General features: G+C 43.8%; 1 pseudogene; it reads left to right on the top strand.

Annotated features, from left to right (window-relative positions):
• Positions 1-2,258: 2,258 nt before the first annotated feature.
• On the top strand, positions 2,259-4,972 carry LOC143331878 (Ig lambda-2 chain C region pseudogene; annotated as a pseudogene).
• The last annotated feature ends 6,464 nt before the right edge of the window (positions 4,973-11,436 follow it).

The raw sequence follows: 11,436 nt of genomic DNA, 5'->3' as shown, positions 1-11,436 counted from the left end.
TCTGTCTCCTGTCTGTCTGTCTGGTGTGAGTGTGTTTCCCTGCAGGGTGTGGCTGACAGGTTGGGCTCGGCCTCCTCCTCCCCTGAACGCAGCTGCACTCAATCATTCAATCAAAACTCACCTGCAGCCAAAGTGAATAAACACCAGCTCTCCACTTGCTGAATTGTCTGTTAATCCATGTGGTAATGACTGAGACTCCTGACGATACACCAAATTATATTTCTGTTTTCTTCCCCTGCCTGCTTGCCTGCCTTCCTGACTCTTGATTTTCCCATGTTCTCAGGTGTGTTGTCCTCACTTGTCTCCTTAATGGAAATGCAAGTGATACTGATGTACAGTCAAGCCCACAATTATTCATACCCTTCTCAATAATCAATGGAAAAGCCTTTATTGGCTATTCCAGAAATCAGATGCTGTGACGAAGGCCTCGTCACATGACAAAGGTGGCACATGGTGAAGCTAACACTCAGGCTTTCATACATCCCCGGTTCAGAAAACACATAGTTCCCCGCTGTTTCTGTGGTGAGTGCACGCCCCACATGGGCCTAAAGGTATTAACATCATATACACATTTCCTACAAAAGTATAAAAGAATTACACTACACATCAGCTTAGTTATCTTCAGTTTCTTTATTCAATCATAGGTTACCAGTGCTGCTGCTGCCATGCTGGTGCTCTCTTCCTCTGTGCCTGGGGTTGGAACCAGAGCAGCTGAAGCAGCCGCCTTATGTGGTGGGGAAATGGTGCTGGCCATACCATGTTCCTCTGAGTGGAGGGGAGATTTGGGGTCAGAAGGAATATCAAGTTGTGTTGTGGTCAAATAGAGTCAGGGACAATGAGAATTTTTTTTGGCTGTGATGATTTGGGTGTTGGTATTTTGTTAGTGGGGTTAAGGTGGAACCTGTTTATGAATGTGTGGTGGCCAGAAATAGCAGTTTTGGGTGCTAATTGGAAATTGTTTGGACTTGGGGAGGGGCTTAGTCCATTTAATGCTCTGACCAACAAAGCACTCGAGGGAGAGGTGATGGGATGCCACACAGTGAACTGTGAAGGGTGCTGCGGTGCCACACGGGTCACTTTTTCTTGTTTTTTTTTTCCACTGTAAATAAAAGCACGGCTCTTCAGTCCTTGTGACTCCAGCCATCCTTTTTGTGTAATCGAAGAATCCCACATTTTGTGCCAGACGCTTCCTACAATTGCTGACCAGCTTTTTGCATGTCTCCACTGGTATTTTTGCCCATTCATCTTTAGCGATGAGCTCCATCTCTTTCAGGTTGGAGGGTCTCCTTGCCATCACCCTGATCTTTAGCTCCTTCCACAGATTCTCAATTGGGTTCAAGTCAGGACTCTGGCTGGGCCACTGCAACACGTTAATGTTTTTGTCAGCTAACCATTTCCTCAACACTTTTGCTGTGTGTTTTGGGTCGTTGTCGTGCTGAAATGTCCACAGGTGCCCAAGGCCAAGCTTCTCTGCAGACTGCCTGATGTTGTTGTTGAGAATCTTGATGTATTGCTCTTTTTTCATGGTGTCAGTTACTTTGATTAGTTTCCCTGGTCCATTGACTGAAAAACACCCCCAAAGCATTCGGTTCCCACCACCATGTTTGACAGTGGGGATGGTGTTCTTGGGTTGAAGGCTTCTCCTTTTTGACGCCAAATGAAGGATACATCATTGCGGCCAAACAATTCAACTTTTGTTCTTTGTTCTTTTGAAGTGTTCTTCATTGTCCAGATGAGCATTTGCAAAGGCCAAGCGGCCTTTTCTGTGCGTTATCTGGAGGAGTGGCGTCCTCCTTGGTCTGCGTCCGTGGAACCCAGCAGTGTGCAGTGTCCATTGGAATGTCTGCCTTGAGACGTTGCCACCAGCAGAGCCCATATTCACCAGGATGGCCTTGGTGGTGATCCTTGGATCCTTTTTCACCTCTATCACTATCCTCCTGGCCAGCACAGGTGTCACTTTGGGCTTCGAACCACATCCTCTGAGATTTTCCACAGTGTGGAACATCATGTATTCTTTAATAATACTTCGCACTGCAGCCACTGGAACCTGAAAACATTTAGATATGGCCTTATAGCCCTTTCCTGACTTGTGAGCAGCCACACTGCGCAGCCGCAGGTCCTCAGTGAGCTCCATTGTCTCAGCCATGACTGTCCACAAACCAACTGCAGAGAGCTGCTGTTTCTCACCTTTTGAATGTATTAAAACAGCTGTTCCCAATGAATCAGGGTAATTAGGATAGTTTAGAACAGCTTGGACTATGTGGAATGGTATAGAACTTTGGATTATCCCATAGACTGGGACAGTTTACAAAGGGTATGAAAAATTTGGAAATGCCACTTTTTGTTCAAATGTAAATACAAGTTAAGAAATATTTTTTGCCACGATGATGCCTCTTGTACATCGTCTTACTATCTTCTGGGAGACGCCTGTGTCATTTCAATCAAGAAAAACTTGCTGGTTGAATAAAAGTAACATTAAGTCAAAGCAACATAACATACATGAGATGTTGGTTATAAAAACGATAGTATCACAGTTATTAAAATAGGAAAAATATACGAGTGTGAATGTGTAGTTTGTGCTTGGTGAGGTTACTGTCAGCTCTGTGTTCAGTGGTCTGTGTCAGAGTCTCTTCCTCTTCAGCAGCTGCAGTCGGTTCCTGCTGTAACAGCTCAGTGTCTCTGCAGTCTGACTGAGGGAGGTTTTTGTACAGCTACAAATCACTGTGTGAACACCCAAGCACTGTTTATTAAATGTTGACTCTGACAGTAATAAACTGCTGCGTCTTCAGTCTGAACTCCACTGATGGTCAAAGTGAAGTCGGAGCTGCTTCCACTGCCACGAAACCGAGCTGGTGTTCCTGATTGTCGTGTGCTTGCATATCTTATTAGGAGCTTTGGAGACTGTCCAGATTTCTGTTGATACCAGAACATGAAGTTATTCCTGTAAACAGGTTTGGCTGGTTTTACAGGTGACAGTGACAGTGACAGTGGATCCTGCAGTCGATGTCACTACTGGAGGCTGAGTCACAGTCACCTGACCGCTGCATCCTGCAGACAAAAACAAATCATTCATTGATCAGCAGAGAGAAATGAGAGAAAAGGCAGCACATCATGTTTGAAATGTTGCTGAGAGAATGAACCTGTGAAACAGCAGCAGGCCAGCGTCCAGATGAGGATGGTGATGAGAGTCATGGTGCTCGTGCTTTCTGCTGTGTTGACTGACAGATGTGAGTCCTGCAGTGTTGAACTCACAGGACTATAAACCTTCTCAGTTCACTGGAGGATCAGCTGACCATGCAAAGCCTCCTCTCTATGGAAATCATCTCTCTGCTCTCAACACACTCAAGGCAACGTGGGACACAAAATCAGGAGAAATACTGTTTGGATTGACACCATCTATGATCTTAATGGAACACAAGGAAATATTTATATTACAAGTGCAGTTGAGGATTTAAGGAGAAGTTTGTGTCCACTGTGGTTGGTATGATGTGTCTGTTTGTCTGCCTTTCATTTACTGACAGGGTTCACTGCAGATAAATAATGTAATGCACTTCTGCTTATTGTGAGTTTGGAAATTATTATTATTAAAAAGCATCATATTCATTAAACAAAGTATCACCTGATAGAAAACTGTGAGAGAAATGACTTTATTCCAAGAAGACTGTCGTCGTTTGTCTGTCTGGTGCAGAAAACTAAAGAAAAATGAAAGAAATAAGCTTCATTTATACAATAATTTCAATCCATATCACTTAAAATGCTTTGCAGATTCAGAAACATGTCATTTTATTTTCATCAGAGACTTTTTTCAGTGTATAGATGCTTGTTGACAGTGCAGGAGGTTTTTGTACGGCCACTTCATCAGTTTGTATCACTGTGGAACACTTTTGGTGGAGGAACCAAACTCATCATTGACTGTAAGTATCACAGATTTATCATTTCTACAACATGAAAGATCAAACTTAATTGTGGAAAATGAGCTAAATACATGAGAAATTATTGACGGAGTTTCAAATGTGTATATTTATTGTTATTTATTGAGCTTGGCTGAAATCGCAATTTCGCTTTCACTGTGCAAAGATTCACTTTATTATTGTGTTTCTGATAATATTAAGGTTAAATAAATGCCAAATAAGTTACATTTTGTCATATTTTATTTTCAATTGGCTTTTTCTTAGACAAAATGTGCTTGTGGAATTGGTCTGAGGAAAAGTTTAATGCTAAAAAATAACATCAGATGTCTTATTTTTTTTACATTCAAACTGTTATTAAAATGAAATCTGTTTATAAAACAAATAAGTCAGTTTATATGTTCATGCAGTCCAGCTGTAGTTTGTGTTCACAGTTCGTTAGTTTAAAGTGGTGAAAAGGAAGTGAAACAGACAGATGACAAAGTCTTTAACTGGATACAGACATTACATTTTGAAAAACAAGAAAATCATTGAAGGCATGAATTATTTACTGTCACACATTATAAATTAGACATGAAGATTAAATTTCTTCATCATTATTCTCAATTTTTCTTTATATTTACACTCACAGCTGGTCCACAGTCGTGTTAACCTCTGTCATGTGTGGTCAGTGTGTCGTGTTCAGCTGTGTGTCCTACAGTGGGAGTTAATCTGCTCCTGGTGTGTCTCTGCTCTCCCCTCCAGCTGGCTCCACGGTCAGGCCCTCGGTCTCTCTGCTTCCCCCCTCCTCTGAGCAGCTCTCCGGGGGCTCGGCCACGCTGGCCTGCCTGCTGAGCGGCTACTCTCCTGAGGGAGCCGTGGTGAGCTGGGAGGTGGACGGCACGCAGGTGACAGAGGGGGTCCTGAGCAGCTCCGAGGAGGAGAAGAGCGGACGCTACAGCAGCAGCAGCACCCTGAGCCTGAGCAAGGAGCGCTGGATGCAAGGAGAGCTGTACTCCTGCAAGGTCCTCCATAAGGGCCACAGCCAGACCCAGTCCCTCCACAGGAGCCAGTGTCAGGCCTAGAGGGGCTGGCCCAAGCCCAGGACAGGAGCTCTGTGTGTGTGTGTGTGTTGGGGTCGGGAGCAGGAGGAACACACCTGCTGCTCTCATCAATATGACTTTTAATGTTTGCAGAGGAAACTAAAGCTTTGTGTGACAGAGAACAACACTGCTGTAAAGTGTTGGACAACAACAACTTAGAGAGAAATGTGTGTAGCTCAGCAGCTGGATGTGAGTGTGCTTCATAACTGTCATGTTGATGGTTGATGTTTGTGCTAATAAAGCTTGAAGTGATGAACAACTTGATGAAGTGTTTGGTCTTTTATCTCATGAAGAGCAGCAAGAAATTAAATGCTTTTAGAACTTCAGCTGATTCCCTCTTGGACCTGTCCCCCCTGGCCTGACCGTCTGCTCAAATGATTGGATCTCTGACATTTGTCTGTGTTACTCTGTTGGAAAGATCATTTAAATGATTAAACTCTTCATCATCTCCCACCTCTTTCTCTGAGTCACAGTGTTTGGGTCTGTTCCTTGACACGAAAGTAATAAATTCAGTGATTGTACAGGTTCAACAAACAAAATGCAACATGTGCATCTCTGAGCTTTAGTGGTGATGTTCAGCTGATTTTTGTACCTTTGGATGGAGCCAGGCTCGATGGTTACCAAGACTCCAGTCATCAGATGTTGGTGATCATACCAATGTTAGTCTAACAGTTGTTGACATGGAATAATAATAAAACTATGTAAAAATATAAATCACACAAATATTTGAGTGTGAATGTGTAGTTTGTGCTTGGTGAGGTTACTGTCAGCTCTGTGTTCAGTGGTCTGTGTCAGAGTCTCTTCCTCTTCAGCAGCTGCAGTCGGTTCCTGCTGTAACAGCTCAGTGTCTCTGCAGTCTGACTGAGGGAGGTTTTTGTACAGCTACAAATCACTGTGTGAACACTGGGCCACTGTGGAAACTCTGACAGTAATAAACTGCTGCATCTTCAGTCTGAAATCCACTGATGGTCAAAGTGAAGTCGGAGCTGCTTCCACTGCCACTAAACCGAGCTGGTGTTCCTGAAAGTCGTGTGCTTGCATATTTTATTAGGAGCTTTGGAGGCTGTCCAGATTTCTGTTGATACCAGAATATATAGTCTCCATTACTGTTGCTATAAACAGGTTCGCTGGTTTTACAGGTGACAGTGACAGTGGATCCTGCAGTCGATGTCACTACTGGAGGCTGAGTCACAGTCACCTGACCGCTGCATCCTGCAGACAAAAACAAATCATTCATTGATCAGCAGAAAGAAATGAGAGAAAAGGCAGCACATCATGTTTGAAATGTTGCTGAGAGAATGAACCTGTGAAACAGCAGCAGGCCAGCGTCCAGATGAGGATGGTGATGAGAGTCATGGTGCTCGTGCTTTCTGCTGTGTTGACTGACAGATGTGAGTCCTGCAGTGTTGAACTCACAGGACTATAAACCTTCTCAGTTCACTGGAGGATCAGCTGACCATGCAAAGCCTCCTCTCTATGGAAATCATCTCTCTGCTCTCAACACGCTCAAGGCAACGTGGATTTGAATTATTTGAATGTAGGTGTAAAAGCAGATTTTATCCTCTTCATATAAAACTGTTAGTATTAATACTGTTGAATGTTTGTGGCAATCAGTGATTACTTTCTTTTGTTGTTTAAATTTAATTCTGCATTTTAACTTGAAGCTGCGTCTGAGAAACTGTCTGTGAGTTTGTTTCAGTTTTATTTAGATTGATTGTGGTTCTGCTTGATACAAGAACTTAAAGTGTGAGGAGCAGTGATGCATCAAAGTCATGCAAATACAGTGAAGGAGGCAAACACACACCTGTTCATGTGAAACAGAAAGAGCAGAGGTGAGGTGGAGCCACACTTCATCATCTTGACCATCATTCAGACATTAAAGGTCTTGTCTCTTGTCTGTCTCTCCCTGTCGGTCAAGTCTGTGTCTGTGTGGCTGACAGGTTGGGCTCGGCCTCCTCCTCCCCTGAACGCAGCTGCACTCAATCATTCAATCAAGACTCACCTGCAGCCACAGTGAATAAACACCAGCTCTCCACTTGCTGAATTGTCTGTTAATCCATGTGGTGATGACTGAGACTCCTGACGATACACCAAATTATATTTCTGTTTTCTTCCCCTGCCTGCTTGCCTGCCTTCCTGACTCTTGATTTTCCTATGTGCTCAGGTGTGTTGTCCTCACTTGTCTCCTTAATGGAAATGCAAGTGATACTGATGTACAGTCAAGCCCACAATTATTCATACCCTTCTCAATAATCAATGGAAAAGCCTTTATTGGCTATTCCAGAAATCAGACGCTGTGACGAAGACCTCGTCGCATGACAAAGGTGGCACATGGTGAAGCTAACACTCAGGCTTTCATACATCCCCGGTTCAGAAAACACATAGTTCCCCGCTGTTTCTGTGGTGCGTGCACGCCCCACATTGGCCTAAAGGTATTAACATCATATACACATTTCCTACAAAAGTATAAAAGAATTACACTACACATCAGCTTAGTTATCTTCAGTTTCTTTATTCAATCATAGGTTACCAGTGCTGCTGGTGCCATGCTGGTGCTCTCTTCCTCTGTGCCTGGGGTTGGAACCAGAGCAGCTGAAGCAGCCGCCTTATGTGGTGGGGAAATGGTGCTGGCCATACCATGTTCCTCTGAGTGGAGGGGAGATTTGGGGTCAGAAGGAATATCAAGTTGTGTTGTGGTCAAATAGAGTCAGGGACAATGAGAATTTTTTTTGGCTGTGATGATTTGGGTGTTGGTATTGTGTTAGTGGGGTTAAGGTGGAACCTGTTTATGAATGTGTGGTGGCCAGAAACAGCAGTTTTGGGTGCTAATTGGAAATTGTTTGGGCTTGGGGAGGGGCTTAGTCCTTTTAATGCTCTGACCAAGAGGTGATGGGATGCCACACAGTGAACTGTGAAGGGTGCTGCGGTGCCACACGGGTCACTTTTTCTTGTTTTTTTTTCCACTGTAAATAAAAGCACGGCTCTTCACTCCTTGTGACTCCAGCCATCCTTTTTGTGTAATCGAAGAATCCCACATTTTGTGACAGACGCTTCCGATAATTGCTGACCAGCTTTTTGCATGTCTCCACTGGTATTTTTGCCCATTCATCTTTAGCGATGAGCTCCATCTCTTTCAGGTTGGAGGGTCTCCTTGCCATCACCCTGATCTTTAGCTCCTTCCACAGATTCTCAATTGGGTTCAAGTCAGGACTCTGGCTGGGCCACTGCAACACGTCAATGTTTTTGTCAGCTAACCATTTCCTCAACACTTTTGCTGTGTGTTTTGGGTCGTTGTCGTGCTGAAATGTCCACAGGTGCCCAAGGCCAAGCTTCTCTGCAGACTGCCTCATGTTGTTGTTGACAATCTTGATGTATTGCTCTTTTTTCATGGTGTCAGTTACTTTGATGAGTTTCCCTGGTCCATTGACTGAAAAACACCCCCAAAGCATTCGGTTCCCACCACCATGTTTGACAGTGGGGATGGTGTTCTTGGGGTTGAAGGCTTCTCCTTTTTGACGCCAAATGAAGGATACATCATTGTGGCCAAACAATTCAACTTTTGTTTCATCTGACCATAAAACTGAAGACCAGAAGTGTTCTTCATTGTCCAGATGAGCATTTGCAAAGTCCAAGCGGCCTTTTGTGTGCCTTATCTGGAGGAGTGGCGTCCTCCTTGGTCTGCGTCCGTGGAACCCAGCAGTGTGCAGTGTCCGTTGGACTGTCTGCCTTGAGACGTTGCCACCAGCAGAGCCCATATTCACCAGGATGGCCTTGGTGGTGATCCTTGAATCCTTTTTCACCTCTATCACTATCCTCCTGGCCAGCACAGGTGTCACTTTGGGCTTCGAACCACCTCCTCTGAGATTTTCCACAGTGTGGAACATCATGTATTTTTTAATAATACTTTGCACTGCAGCCACTGGAACCTGAAAACATTTAGATATGGCCTTATAGCCCTTTCCTGACTTGTGAGCAGCCACACTGCGCAGCCGCAGGTCCTCAGTGAGCTCCATTGTCTCAGCCATGACTGTCCACAAACCAGGTACACAGAGCTGCTGTTTCTCACCTTTTGAATATATTAAAACAGCTGTTCCCAATGAATCAGGGTAATTAGGATAGTTTAGAACAGCTTGGACTATGTGGAATGGTATAGAACTTTGCATTATCCCATAGACTGGGACAGTTTACAAAGGGTATGAAAAATTTGGAAATGCCACTTTTTGTTCAAATGTAAATAAAAGTTAAGAAATATTTTTTGCCACGATGATGCCTCTTGTACATCGTCTTACTCTCTTCTGGGAGACGCCTGTGTCATTTCAATCAAGAAAAACTTGCTGGTTGAATAAAAGTAACTTTAAGTCAAAGCAACATAACATACATAAGATGTTGGTTATAACAACGATAGTATCACAGTTATTGAAATAGGAAAAATATACAAGTGTGAATGTGTAGTTTGTGCTTGGTGAGGTTACTGTCAGCTCTGTGTTCAGTGGTCTGTGTCAGAGTCTCTTCCTCTTCAGCAGCTGCAGTTGGTTCCTGCTGTAACAGCTCAGTGTCTCTGCAGTCTGACTGAGGGAGGTTTTTGTACAGCTACAAATCACTGTGTGAACAGATAAGCACTGTTTATAGAGTGGAAACTCTGACAGTAATAAACTGCTGCATCTTCAGTCTGAAATCCACTGATGGTCAAAGTGAAGTCAGAGCTGCTTCCACTGCCACTAAACCGAGCTGGTGTTCCTGAATGTCGTGTGCTTACAGATTTAATTAAGAGCTTTGGAGGCTGTCCAGATTTCTGTTGATACCAGTGCAAACAATCACCATTACACCATGAAGTAACAGGTTTGCTGGTTTTACAGGTGACAGTGACAGTGGATCCTGCAGTCGATGTCACTGCTGGAGGCTGAGTCACAGTCACCTGACCGCTGCATCCTGCAGACAAAAACAAATCATTCATTGATCAGCAGAAAGAAATGAGAGAAAAGGCAGCACATCATGTTTGAAATGTTGCTGAGAGAATGAACCTGTGAAACAGCAGCAGGCCAGCGTCCAGATGAGGATGGTGATGAGAGTCATGGTGCTCGTGCTTTCTGCTGTGTTGACTGACAGATGTGAGTCCTGCAGTGTTGAACTCACAGGACTATAAACCTTCTCAGTTCACTGGAGGATCAGCTGACCATGCAAAGCCTCCTCTCTATGGAAATCATCTCTCTGCTCTCAACACACTCAAGGCAACGTGGATTTGAATTATTTGAATGTAGATGTAAAATCAGATTTTTATGCTTCTTAATATAAATCTGTTAGTATTCCAGTTTTTCTTGATTGCTAAGACACATTTCTTGAAAGCTGCTCTCCTTTTCTCTAAACTGTGAACACAAAACCCAATTTTCAAACTACATTCACAAAACCTCAGACTCCTCTTGCAAGACCAAACTTTCACCTCAAAACAGTTTAATCTGTGCTCAAAACCGAAACAAAGACAATTTCTAAAATGGTGCTACTGAGCAGTCACTAAACACTACATAGAAAACTCAATGCTCAGGACATGAAGCTGTAGAAAGAAATGTTTCTTGTTCACTGTAGACTAAATGTATGTTGCAAAACAAAAACCTGTACATTGAGCACTTTTACATAGTAAAAAAAAAAAAAAGAGCAAGAAACAGAAATCTTGAAATCAGACAAAAATAAAGCACAAAAATATTTAAATGAGAAGTGCATTACTCAGCCACAGCATCATTTCTCCGTACTGGGTCAGGCCACAGGACTTCATCCACATCACAGGCCACATTTTGTCTGGCCAGGCAACGGGGGAAAAAGTCCCTGGCATGCTGTATCCAGGCTTGGCATGCCTCCACACCTGTGTCACCACAGGCTCGTTCCATGGCTTGCAGGAGATTCACCCTGGTGTCAGGTTGGCGTTTATATACCTTTCACTGCCATGAGGAGAAGAATTCTTCAGTGGGGTTCAGGAAAGGGGAGTACGGTGGAAGGAAAAGCTACTGAGCAGTCACTAAACACTACATAGAAAACTCGGTGGAAGGAAAAGATTGATAAAACCTTGGTTCATATTGAACCACTCTCTAACCTGGAGGGCTCTGTGAAAACTCACATTGTCCCAAACAACAACATAGATGGGATCCTGCTGCCTTAACAGAGCCTCTCACATCTGACTGAGGAAAATAAGGAGCTGGTGAGTGTTGTAGGGCCCCAGGTTGGCATGATGGTGGACAACCCCATGACTGCTGATGGCAGCACACAATGTGACGTTGCCACCACGCTGCCCAGGGACACCAACAATGGCCCGCTGGCCAATCACGCCACGGCCTCTCTTTCTCCTATTGGTGAGATTAAACCCAGCTGCATCCGTGTAGATGTATTCATGGGGTCTTTCCATTGCATCCAGTTGAAAAACTCTCTGTACAAATAGATACAGTTTTGTAAGTGATACA

The sequence above is a fragment of the Chaetodon auriga genome, chromosome 14, assembly GCF_051107435.1.
Source record: "Chaetodon auriga isolate fChaAug3 chromosome 14, fChaAug3.hap1, whole genome shotgun sequence".
Taxonomy (NCBI): domain Eukaryota; kingdom Metazoa; phylum Chordata; class Actinopteri; order Chaetodontiformes; family Chaetodontidae; genus Chaetodon; species Chaetodon auriga.
This window is presented reverse-complemented; position numbering and strand designations above follow the sequence as displayed.